Raw genomic sequence first — 13,870 nt, 5'->3', positions numbered from 1 at the left:
TTACCTTCTACCTTCGGATGGCAGCTGGTATAAAAGGCCAAGGCAGAGGAGAACGCGGGGCTTTTTGTTGCTTGCCTTCTCTCTCACTGGTGAGTTCGTCTTGCTGCTATAGACTGAAGACTAGCTGAGAATTCATGATCTGAAGCTGGAAGACACACCCTAAATGTGGGTGTTACCTTCGGATGGCAGCTGGTATAAAAGGCCAAGGCAGAGGAGAACGCGGGGCTTTTTGTTGCTTGCCTTCTCTCTCACTGGTGAGTTCGTCTTGCTGCTATAGACTGAAGACTAGCTGATCTTTTGGAATTCATCAGACCTTCAGCACCGGATTGGGACTACTGAGACATCCAGCCTTGTGGACTGAGCGACTACAGATTCTCAGCCTCTCCAGTGTGGTGCAGCCATTGTTGGACTATTCGGACTCTATTCTGTGAGTTAAGCTGATAAATCTCTATACATATATATTCATTCTACCGCTTCTGTTTCTTTGGAGAACCCTAACTAATACATACATTAAAGCCTACAGAGTCAAGTTTGTCAATTCTGTGTCTCCAGATATCCCTCAGTGTGAGTTCATCCACTGGAGCCTGATCAGCCTATCTGGTATTACTTCTTTAAAGAAGACCAACTCTCCCTCACCCACTAGTGAGCAGCTGCCAATAGTTCCTCTGCTAAGGTTGGGGCTTCTTACCCATCTCCCCAGTTCTATGCTGGATTTTTGTCTGGTTTGGGTTTGCATAGATCTTGTGCTTCTTACCCATTTCCCCAGTTCTATGCTGGATTTTTGTCTGGTTTGAGTTTGCATGGATCTTGTGCATGCTATCTCCATTGCTGTAAGTTCATAAGAGCAAGTTCCCAGCTGCCTGGAAAGCTCTGTTTCCTTGTGGTCATCCATCACCCTCACAGTCTTTCCACCCCCTCTTTTGCAATTGTCTCTGTGCCCTGGGTGGCAGAGGTTTAATATAGACTTCTCAATAGTCCAGGATTCTTCCCAGGGGAGACGTCCTTGCACTTTTACCCCACATCCTTAGTTCTGCCATCAGCCAAACTCTTTTGTGTTCCTATGCATCCATATCTGAGTAGCATGGTGGTGACTAAATGCTCCTTGAGGGACACCAAGCTTTCATAGCTGGATTCTACCTACACCTAATTTCAGCTTTCTGAAAGGTAGTTTGTGTTTTATCCCTCTTTTTCTCAGGACATGTCTGTTAAGCCTCTAGTCTATGTGAGAACCTGTACTGTCTATTGAGTAAGTGGTTAAGAAGATAGTCCCTTTACTCCTATATCTTACATTCTATGAAGGAGACTGGCTGTTGTTTTAAAGTGCAAACAACTTCAGCCCAGGCTTGATTTCTTTGGCAGTCAAATGCTTCAAAACTTTAGTATGCTTATGTCATTACATCATCACATAGTTCTGATACTAAACATTGTTTTCAGATTTGGTGGGTTTTGTTGCTGTTAGCTTATGTCCTAGTTCCCCATGTCTTTCTACTGAGTTATGACAACTGCTTTGAAGCCTTGTGCGAGAACAAGATCAGGTGGGAAGAAGGTGAGGTAATTTATCTGACCTTTGTCTTGGGCTAAGTTGTTCTGTTCAAATATGAGGTTTTCCTGGAACTTTGTCAATCAAAGCCCTTTCAGGTTTATATATTACTGTGTAAGGGTCCAACCTTGTACTGAGAAGATTCCTTTGATTTCCTGTGATATTTACTTTAAAACCAGCTGTTTCTTCTTTAAGTCTGTTGTGACCTTCTAACATCTTGCTAAAAGCTTTGTAGTTGCTAGTGTGCAGATGGGCTGCCTTTTCCATTTGAGGTCCCTATTCCCTAGAGCAATGGTTCTCAGAATTTGGTTCCCAAGTCAGCAGCGTCTGCATTATGAGGAAAGCTGTTAGAAATGCAAATTCTCAGCTCAGAGTCACTAAATGAAAAATGCTGGGTGTGATGCCCAGGAAAAGTCTTTTCACAGACCACCAGATAAGTCCAAGAACATTCAGGCTGCAAACGACTTTTTCAGGGCTACAGGGGCTGATCTGCTAGGCTATGACAGATGAAGCAGATGTGGTTGGAACTGGGAGAACACGTAGGTAAAATTTTTAAAAAGGATTCGTGGGCCAACCAACCATTAATATAAGGTGTTTAATTTCAGACATTACAAAGTCAGTGTGGTTTTTCTGACCAAAATTTTTAAAGTAAGAATTCCAGCCTCTGTCGGGATAACTGCATTCTTGGGTGGTTGTCATGCATGCAGATGGCATTGATGGTTTCAGTTTAGATGATGTCATTGTATTGTTGCCCTTGTCTACAGACTGCACCTGTTTTCCTAGGGGATCAGATCCTAGTTCATTCTATCTGTTGTGAAGAGTACTGTCAATCAACTCCCAAACTGTGGGTTTCAAGAAAAGCTGTGTGAATCAGGCCAGGCTGAAACTGGTAATCTATTCCTGCTACATCAACAGTTGTTACTAGCAAAGATATGTGACTCAAGCAAAGTTAATTGGAATCTAATCAGAACCAGTGATTAAGGGTCACTTAGCACCGAAGGTCACAGTTGCCTGCACACCTGTTCACAAGACTGAGCACAAAGCTGGTTGAAGTGTCCTGTTGTTGGGGAGCCCTGCTGTTAAGGTTGACTCCTTTCTCAGTAGGGGCTTCCTGCCTGACTTACCTGGAAAGTGCCTCCAAGCACTATGCCTGACCTTATTCAGAACATGACCTTTGGCATAGTTACCTGCAATAAAAACTGCCCCCAGGTTTTTTCTACATGATAATTAGGCATTGCCCAGTAGTCGGATGATAGGATTCTACTGCCACACATAAATAAAGCATACTATGAGCACCTATCAGCTGAAGCTTTGGCTGCTGCCTCCACACTATATTTTCCCTAATCACCACTGAATAAACAGAGCTGTTTCACTGAGTCTGGAGCTGTTTGTATCACTGAACCTGCCTCCCCAGAAGGGCTTTCTTCCGTTAGTGCTCACTGGCTGTCCTGACCCCGTTCGTCGCTTCTGCTCCCTTTGTCCCATGGGCTGGTGGCCAATGACCCACGAGGGGAGGGAGAGACCCCACATCCTGTGCTAACTGGGGCAAGGAATAATGGTTGTTGTAACATATAATCATCCAATTTCAGTGTCTTAATATAGGAAAAATTTACTTCTTTCCCTATAAGAGCCAAAGTGAATGCTTATGGACAGGGCACACATAGCTATCCCCACTCGGGGATGTAAGACGTAGCTTCTGCAGCTTGGTCCCCAGTGTTTGTGTGCTCAGTCTGGCACACAGAGGAAAAGAAAACATCTGAATGATTCTGCCATCCCTTTGTCCAGAACATAGCCAACATGGCTGCATCGAGGTGCAAGGAAGGCTGAGAAAGGAGGCAGGGATCTATGCCAGGAGGCTAGGAGAAGAGTATTTGTCAAGCTTTAATAATCCATATAACCGTTAAAGCTCACAGTGACTGATCCCTGTGGTGGATATGTGACTTAAGGCAGACAAGTAGAGTTCTTCCCTGGGATTAACCAAAAGAGAAACAGTAATGATATAGGAAACTGTGTCACAGTGCTGAAGTCATTCACTAGCATAAGCCCGAAGTTCTTTCTCTAGCATAGCTCTCTTCCTTCCCACCAGAGTAAAGAAAGAGTTAACACAGAGAGAGCAAGCATTAATGCACTGAGTGGGTCTGACCATTTTGCTTTGGATCTTGTACCATTGTCTTTCAGGATAGCTCTAAACTCATTCTTTCTAGTGACTCAAGACAATAAGGTCCTTCTTTCTTAAATAACTTGGGTCCCGAAATGGACAGCTTTGGTCAAATGCTTGACTTTTCCTTGACATAGCTTATTAGTGAGTCCTGGAAATTCTGTATCTCTGCTTGAGTGAGATGAGACAGGGAAGACAGTTATTTGTTGTCTTTTTTAGAAAATATTTTATTATTTTTATTTTATGTGTATGAGTGTTATGTCTGCATGTAGATAAGTGCACCCATGTTGTGCAATGTCTGTGGAGGACAGAAGAGGCTGTGAATCCCCTGGAACTGGAGTTACAGACAGTTGTTAGCTGCCATGTGGGTGCTGGGGATCAAATCCAGGTCTTCTGCAAGAACAGTCAGTGTTCTTTTTTTTTTAAGTGTAAAATAAATCTTTTCTATTTTTCTTTCTTCCTTTCTTTTGTGTATTGCTTTATGATTTAAAACACATGCACTCATATTATAGTATGAATAAATAACAACAAAAAGTAGAAACAAACTTATTTGGAAAGGTAATCAACATCTGGGACACTCTGAATCTTATAAAAGTTCTGCAGTTAACGATTGCAATGTTCACCTAGATACCACCAGATGCAAGTATGGCTGTGCATAACCATAGGCTCTTCTCTGGGGTGGTCTGGGAAATTGCCTTCTCTGAGGGACCCGGGTGCTGGCCAGTAAGGTGATTGAGCCCCACCCCCACCCCAGGGAACTCCCCTGGATCAAGCTGAGGCTAAAATTTAGCTAAAATTCATCCCATTTCCCTTTTTCTCCTCTCCTGAAAGTTTCTCCTGAGAACTTCTTGGTTTGAGTTCCTGATTGAACACATCATCCTCTCACCTCTTTCTTTAGATTCCTTCCGAAATCACCCCATGTTCTTACCTCTCCAACTATCTAAACTAGTCTTTCCTGTAAGTTTTAGGGCATTATATCGGTTCTAAAATGCTTTTGGACAATGTGGCTCTGTTTAAAGACTTCATAAGCATTTCTAAATAGTCTTTGCCACTATTCAGAAGAACCAGGCTTGTAAAGCATCCCTCTTTGGTCCTTTTGGTAATCTACATTTATCGTAGTGAAGTGTGTGCATGCTTGCCTTAGGAGAATGTATATTTTTCATCCATGTATCCATCAAGTCGTTTTAAAGTTCCTTTCACAATACACATACATCAATAATATACATTGCTGAAGATGTCTTAGCTATAGCTTTAGAGCTCTTGAAATTCCCATGGCTTTTAGAAGAGCTGGCCTAAGGACCTAGAGCAGATCAGAAGGATGGAATGAGATTGAGTCATCCCATATGGTATGGAGATGGGGAAAGTAAAATGGAGAATTTGGAAGGAAACCCTCCCATCTGATTTGCAGGGGCCTGACAAGATAATCATGGGTTTGATTGTACGGGAGGAGAAGATACATGCCTTCTCCTGGGTCAGTCAGGGGACAGGCACATGGCCCAGTAGCCTGGACTGCTTTTGTATTCATTGTGTGATCACAATATTTCCAGGTCCCAATCAGAACCAGGTTCTAGATAAAAGGCACTGTGGTCTCCAAGCAGATGAGGCCAGCAGGGGCAGCAAGAACTGGTCCAGCTCCCTCTCACTTTCTCATGAGTTTTTAAGGTTCAAGGAGGGACACAAACAATCCTTCATGATAGAGTATCATTCTGGTTTGAACCATAAAAGAAACACTGTGTCATTAGCATATATAACTGTGGCTTCTGTATGGATTTTCTGTGCACCATCAACCAAAAGCAAGAGCCAAGCCAAAGGGAGCCCTTCTACAGATCTGCAGAAGTGATTAATCAGGACGCTGGTTTTTGGATACACAGGCTGGGCAATTTGCTGTTACAATTTGAAGCCCTGCCTTCACTAGGAATCACATTCTTCCCAGCTGTATCTCTAATTATAAGGTACGTTATAACATTATTTTATGTAACTTTAAGGAAAATTAAATGCTGACAATGAAACTTTAAAAGATTATTGGTTTAGTTACATTATAATTTCAGAGACATTAAAATGTGAAAAATTGATTTTTTGGGGGGTCTTTTTGAGACAGGGCCTCCCTGTAGCCCCAGCTCCATAACTCGTTATGTAGACCAAGCTGGCCTTGAACTCACAGAGGTCTGCCTGCCTCTGCCTCCTGAGAGCTGGGATTAAAGGCGTGCAATACCATGCCTGGCTGAAAAATATATATCTTATAATCAACATAAACTATATCTAGACTTTAGTTGAAAACTCTGGCTCTTGAAACTAATTTTGATTCAGGTTTAACTTTATTATTTGAATGATTTTAGAAATGTTACTTCAATTTCCATAATAAAATCTAAAATTAAAGTCTAGTAGCAATCTTTAAAAAATTTCAGTCATGGGCATATTTGATAAATTGATACAAGCAATATAATGCAGGCTACAAAGCAAAATGCTGACAGACGTTTTGGTTGTCTAACCAGACTTTGTTTTGCTTTGTTTTGTTTTGTTTCCCTTACTAGCAGAACCACAATTTTACTTGACTATCCCAGAGGATCCTATATATCTGGAAGACCAAGATTCTGATAAGTCTAAGAGTTGGGAGTTGATTTATTATTTTGTCATTTACCGCTTGTCAAATGATTGGTTTAGACATTAGTTGATGTAATTCTGGCCAGTAGAAAATGAGGACAAGTGATTTGTGTAGACTTTAATAATGGGGTGCATGATAAGGATGTGTTGGAGGCTGTCCTCTGCAGGAAGACTGCAATTGCTGCACACATTTTGGTGGCGTGAGGCATGCAGCACACTGAGTCAGGACGGCAGGATAGGAAGACCTTGGATCTTGGGAATAATAGTGAGTCACAGGAAACCGGACCTCCAATTCCCTCCATAAAAGCCTGTGGGTAGCAAGGAGTTAATGCCATTGTTAAAGCACTTTAATTCTATTTTCTGTTATTTGTAGCAGAAAAGGCCTTAAACTGATGTAATATTCACTATGAATTCCTATTTTGTTGCTGCTGTTACTCAATAACTTGATGTCCTTAATCCTAAATGTCTTTATCTCACAAGTAGAGAATAAGATGTTTACAGAGCTGTCGATAGGGTATTTGAGAGGAGTGCAGAGTCTACTGGTAAGCCCAAAGAAACCACTCAGAATGTGTGGCCCTTGCTAAACTGCCTACACTTATTATTTCATCTCAGTATTAACAACGTACAGCCCAATGTTGTAGGTTGGGTTCTTTTTCCATAATTCTACCTGTGCTCTGGGATCTGCCATGGTTCACTCTGAGCAGGCCGAACTACTCTATAGCCTACTGACTTTGGCCTTTGCCAAGTATCTGGCTTTGCTCAGTTGAATATGAAAGATATAATCTGTATCAGGTCTTCCCAAAGGTTTCAAATAGGCTCACATAGTCTAACATTTTCTTGTCCTGCTGCCATTTGATATGAGAAGAATTTGCCCCAAGTAGTCTTCTTCCTTTAGTCTGGGTTCAGGAATGAGCACAGCAGGTGACAATCTGAATGCTATCTGCACTCGGATGCAGAGCTGGTCCAAAACATGCAGTTTGAGGAACCTGAGTAGAAACATGTATGTTTGTTCCTATGTTTGCTGTTGTTGGGCTTCTAAGAAAGGAAAGGCACAGACTTCTAGACAGAGCTCATCCCCACCTCAGTTTAACTGATGGGCATGGCCAGCTTCTTCCTGTAACAAGTTTCTTCAGGACTCCCAGTATGACAACTGGGACAAAGTTAGCTAAAGTCAACTCCGGAGGAGGGAAGTGGCTTGGAACACTATCAGAGGCATATATTGGGTACTATATATGGAACATTAATTGCTCTAAAAGAACTAACTCTCAGAAACTAAAACTAGAGCCAGATGTGGAGAACAGCAGAAATTCAATTGGTAAAAGAACCATGGGGGCTGGACAGATGGCTCAGCAGTTAAGAGTTAGATGCTTAGCACCCACATGGTGGCTAACAACTGTTCATAACTCTGTTTTCAGGGAAATTCAATGCCCTCTTCTGACCTGTGTGGGCATTGCATGACACAGGTGCATGCAAGCCATGCACTCATACACACACACACACACACACACACACACACACACACAAATAGATAAAATATTTTTTAAAAAACAAGAATCAGGGCTGGAGAGATGGTTCAGTGGTTAAGAGCATTGACTGCTCTCGCAGAGGACCCGGGTTTGATTTCCAGCACCCACACAGCAGCTTTGAACTGTCTTTAACTCCAGTTTCAGAGGAATCCGAAGCCCTCTTCTGACCTCCATGGCATTGCACGACATGGGTGCACTCACACACATGCAGGTAATACACTCATACACATAAAATAAAAATTAAAAATAATAAAAAAAAACAAGGACCAATGGTAGAGAGCCTGCAGACAGCTAACAGGCATCACGACACTCCCACACTATCCACTGAAAAGAATCAAGAGCAGACAACTGAGTGGAGGTTAATCATGGAAAATAGGCAGGAAGAAGCCAAAGCACAGCGACGCCAAGTCTGTGGCCCTCTTGTCTTTTGATCTGGATATTTCCTCATTGGGAGGAATCAGCAACTCCTTGTTCTTGCTTCCCGGCTAGACCACCACACTTTAAGACACAACTTCACAATTTGTAGTGCTACCTTAAGCACCAGCCTCCCAGTGAAGTGTGTGCTTCCCGACATTGCTGTCTCTTTCTTTGGTTGGATATCCACAAATTGCCTGTTGCCAGATTCATCATATGCTGCCAAGACCCCTCACTAGCTTGCACTTACTGGTCCTCCACTATGTTGGCCTCTAGAGAAGTCTAACCACTGACTTCCACCTGCCACAGGGCCCTCTCAATGCCATTCTACCCAGTCTTTTGACAGGGGTCATCTAGGAGTATCCACAATGTCCTTCCTAGCCCTCAGTCTTCACAGACCTTGCTGTGCTCCACTGCCCAGGATCTGACACATGCATAAACTTGAGAAATGCCTATAGCTTCCTTGAGTGTGACCGTCTCTACTTAAATGTCTGATCCTTGAAATTATACTTTTATAGATGTGGTCCTTTGGTTCACATTAAAATATAAATTCCCCATGGGAGAGACCCTATTAAGCCTTGCAGGGAATTACTAATTTGCATTTTAATGTGAATGAGGTTATTGAATCCCCCCATACACACACTTAAAGCAATCTTTGGTGGGAGTAGGGAAAGGTAGAAGAAGAATGATCACCACATGATTATATAAGAGGGCCAGGGAGGTGACTATAAAGGCAGGGAGAGGAATCGAGGAGAAACTTTGGTATACAATTTTGTGTTTGATATTTACTGTGGATAATGGTTCTGGATGCTTCTTTTAACCTTGAAGGAGAAAGATTTTGCTTTGGTTTATTGGAAATTGAATTCTGAGTTATTTCTGTACTGCAGTGATGCAAAACATCTCGGTGTCAAGCAAAGGGGCTGATGGTATCCTGGTCATTTTTTCTTGCTGTAACAGAATGCAGACTTGGTAAATTATGAACAACAGAAGTTTATTTGGCTCATGGTTCTGGAGGATGGAGATCCAGATTCAGACGCATCTAATACAGATTTTCTTGTTGTGTATAGCATGGCAGAAAGAATTACATGCAGGAATGGGAGGTGAGAGAAAAGGGAGAAAAGAGAACTGAACATATCTTTTTTACCAGGCCTTCATTCCTGTCACAATGTCATCCATCCATTCACAAGATCAGAGCCCTCAGGACCGAATTACTTCTTAAAGAGAGTACCCCTCAACATTGTTACAATAGCAATTAAGTTTCACAATGAGTTTTGGAAAATACATATTCAAACAATAGCAAAAGGTAAATATGGATGCATCCTTACTATGAGTATCAGCCTGCATATGGAAGGCACAGGCACTGAGCAGAAGAGTGATAGATGTTCATGAATCACAAAATTGTGGGACTATAGTGCCCGTTATACCTAGAGGAACTCAAGAGAGTGGATTTCTCTAGGGAGGATCATCTCTCTGTTGTAATAATGCAGTGACTTTCCAATCTGGTTATTCTAATTTTGGGCAGGTCCTAAGTGTGCATTTCAGAATTTAGTATTGCTGGCACAAGTGCTAGGTCAGTCTGAAAGGACTGACTCACGGCTCTCAAGCTCACAACCACATCATGACAGACAGACCTTTCTAGGGCACATGTATACGTTAATTTTCTTGTTGTGATGAAATATCTGACAAATGTAACCTAAGAAAGAAAGTGTTTATTTTGGCTCATGGTTTAGGAAGGGACAGGATTCGTCATGTCAGGAAAGACATGACAGCAGGATTTTGGAACGATGGTTTACAATGCTTCTGTCAGACAGGGGAGGATGATAGGAAGTGGGGCTGGGGTCTGAAATCTCGAGACCCATTCCCAATGATCCATGCTCTCCAGTGAGGCTCTACTACCTTTCAAAACAGCACCATTAGCTGGGGACCAAGTGTTGAAGACACGCGAGCCTATGGAGTATTTCACATTCAGATCACAACAGTGCATATTTTATACTGCCAGCACACCTGATTTCTAGTAAAGGGGTCAATGGGAAGTCCCAGCAGCAAGATAGTAACCTGGTTATAAATGAGTAGAGTAGAAGGTTTATTTTCAGTGCTACCACTGAGTTTGTAGGTACCAAGGACTCATAGCAAGCTCATTATGTCATTCTCAAAACAGTCCATGAGCAAGTACTTTCAATATCCACTGTAACAGATTAGTAAGTGAAGCTACAACAATGTAAGCCTTTCCTCCAGGCCATGGGGCTAGAAAGAGCCCAATCCTGTTCAAAACCAGGAGAACCAGAAGTAGATTTAGATGGGGAAGGATGAGCAACCTGTGTGCAGGCAAAGTGACTAGAGGGCAGTCCATTTGTGTCCAAGAGCAGGAAGCACAAATAAGCTTTAAGTCTGGACCTCAGTTTGAATCTCAGGTCTGAGATTACTGTTCAGAATTTAGGAGGTTAAGAAACAGTTCCCTAACACCATACTTTACCTGTCACACTTTACACACTTGAAACAAATTGGGAAAGGGGACAACTTAGGGCTCTTTAGAGATAAATCTATAGGGTCCAACTCCAAAGTCTAAAATTACCATTCGCTCTGAACATTTTAATGTAAACTTTATGTTAAAATTGTGAAAGTAAAATTTCCATAACTATAAAAGAAAATAGAATAATAAGGAATTTAATGATCTTTGTGTTCTTTTGTGTCTACAGATATTTTAGATACTCAGGGAGTTGGAGGATTCTTCACAGGAGAGAAAGAAAAAAATTTTTAAATGCCTGCTTAGAGAAAAGTAGGTGTAGAGATATTGTCTTTGTAAAGGGGCCTTTCTCATGTAACGCCCATAAATCTTAGCTATATTGCCGGGCATGGTGCACACGCCTTTAATCCCAGTACTCAGGAAGCAGAGGCAGGCAGATCTCTGTGAGTTCCAGGCCAGCTGGGACTACAGGAGACCCTGTCTCAAAAAGACCAAAAACAGAAAAAAAAAAGTTATCTGTCTTACCAACTGGATATTTTGCTGAAGTTTTTTTTTTTTTTTAATTGGAATGTGAATCTAGGTGAGACACACCAAAACATCTGGTTCGGTCTATAATAAGTTTCTATTGTCAGGCATTTCTGTTGATTTATGGATTCATTATTCATTGAAATAAATATTTGAGAATATAAATCACAGTCTGAAATAAATGAGCTTACAGTGACAATATATAAGTATTACAAATTGTCTTCAGGAATATTTGCATCAGCAGCAGCCGGGTTAGAGAGTATCTGTCTCATTTATTTTAAATGTGTCCATTTATGACGCTGTGTTAGCATTCTCTACAGGAACAGAACTGATAGAATATGTATATATAGCATATGTAATTTATTAGTTTGGCATATAGGATAGAGTCTGGGTAGTCCAGCAATGGCTGCACCGCACTGTAGAGATGAGAACATGGTAGCTGCTCGGTTCGTGAGGATGGATGTCTCAGCAGTCCCAATGTACTGTTGAAGAACTGGTTGATTCCTGAAGAGCTGCGGGTCTTCAGTCATTGAGAATGAAGGTAAGCAGGCAGAAAACAAAAGTCTCCTTCTTCCAAGTCCTTTTCTCTGGGCTGCCGCCGAAAGATGTAGCCCACATTCAGTGTCAATCTTCTGGCTTTAAAGAACCTGATTAAGAAAATCCCTTGCAGGAGCGCCCAGCACTTTGCATTTTAGTTGACTACAGATCCAGTCCAATTGACAGCCAAGATTAGTCATCACAGACGTCTTCACTGACTCAAAGGCTGAAAAATGGGCTGGGCGGCTAGCTCATTGCTAAGGCACTTGCTTGGCATGGGTTTGATTCCCTATTACCAAAAAAAGATATTTTCCATTTATTTCCTCGGTAAAGTGTCCACTCCCAATCCTTATGTAAGTGAATGGTCTTATTCTCCTGTTTTTTAAAAAAATATTTTATTATTTTTATTTTATGTGTATGAGTGTATTGCCTGCATGTATGTGAGTGCACCCATGTCCTGCAATGCCTTGGAGGTCAGAAGAGGGCTTCAGATTCCTCTAAAACTGGAGTTAAGGACGGTTTTGGGAACGAGCCCGCGTCCTATGCAAGAGCAGTCAGTGCTCTTAACCACTGAGCCATCTCTGTTTTGAGGTCCTGTTTCTCCCTGTGTTGAGGTCTCCTGAGTTACAGAACTTTAGAGGTGCCAAACTGTTGGAAAAGCAGTCAGCCCTTAAACTGGGCTCTGGAGGAGACAGGGAGAACACAAATTGGAGGGAGGGAGGGATGGAGGGACGGAGGGACGGAGGGACGGAGGGGAAGAAAGAGAGGTAAGCTCTATACTGTGGCCTCGTTCCTTTTAAATTCAGAGGCATAACTTTTTGAAAAGGGATCTCTTTGGGAATTTCAAGGACAGCTGCCCCAACTGTTTAGAAGCAATCAAGTTTTCTATTCTGCGGCTTCTAGGAAATAGAGATTCACTTTATTTTATTTTCCTTTTTATGATACTGAGAACCCAGGACTTTGCTGTATCCTAAGTACATGCTCTACTGAGTCCTAGGAACTTCTGAAGAAGCCTGGACATGTGCAAAATGAAAACTAGATAATAAAAACAGGAAAAAGAATTTAAAAGAATCAGCCACAATCAGTGATCTTACCAAGCAATGAATAAAGAGGAACTATCCTGATGTGTTTACATACTCATTTACATGCTTGGCAGACAAATTTAGGGACAAAGAAATTTACTAGCTTGAAGTGTACCAAAACTTGAAAAATAACACAGCTCAAAAACAAATATGATTTGACAGAAAAAAAAAAAAAAAAAAAAAAAACTCAAATACCAAAAAGCTTTGGGAAAACATCACTGAGTAATGTGAGTTGCACCTATAGATTCACATTCTGTGGTGGTGACAAGGGTGAGCATTTCCCTGGGAGTTCACGGCTACTTGGTGCATCTCCAGTGACAATTCCTAGAGGATTAAAAGTAACAAAAGTAACAGAAACAAAATCAGCCTTCCTCCCTCAGCTTCTCAAACATCTTGACATGAAGTATTGATGGACCAACTATCACACTAATACGGGGGTGGGGGTGTCTTTTTATGACGAAAGGGCTCATAGTCAGCATTACATCTCATTTATCCACAAGGAAACTGTACTGGTTTAACTCCTATGGTTCACAATAAAAAAAGCGTGGAATCTAGATTTATTTGTATCTTGTGTGTCATTATATGCTCTAAAGTTTTTTCTCTGGGTCTTTTTTTTTTGGTCTTTTTGAGACAGTGTATCCCTGTAGCCCCAGCTGGCCTGGAACTCACTATGTAGATCAAGCTGGCTTTAAACTTACAGAGACCCGCCTGCTTTTGCCTCCAGAGTGCTGGGATTAAAGGCATGCACCACCACACCCGTCTTTTTCTCTGGGTCTTTTTTTTTTCTTTTTATTTATTTCTTTTTATTTATTTATTTTTTTAATTAAACGAAGCTTTTCATTACAACAGCATTAACCTATTCAATAATATTTTTCTGAGCTAGAGTACATCTCTTTCAAAATTGGCTGTACATTTTTAGGTTTACAGATGAATTATTACACTTGTACAATCTTTTACTCATTATAAACTCTATAAGACATAAAATTAAATGAGGTTTTAACATTTAAAAAAGATCTCCACTTC

This window comes from Nannospalax galili, unplaced genomic scaffold (genome assembly GCF_000622305.1).
Source record: "Nannospalax galili isolate Female #2095 unplaced genomic scaffold, S.galili_v1.0 scaffold1477, whole genome shotgun sequence".
In the NCBI taxonomy this organism is placed as follows: Eukaryota; Metazoa; Chordata; class Mammalia; order Rodentia; family Spalacidae; genus Nannospalax; species Nannospalax galili.
This window is presented reverse-complemented; position numbering follows the sequence as displayed.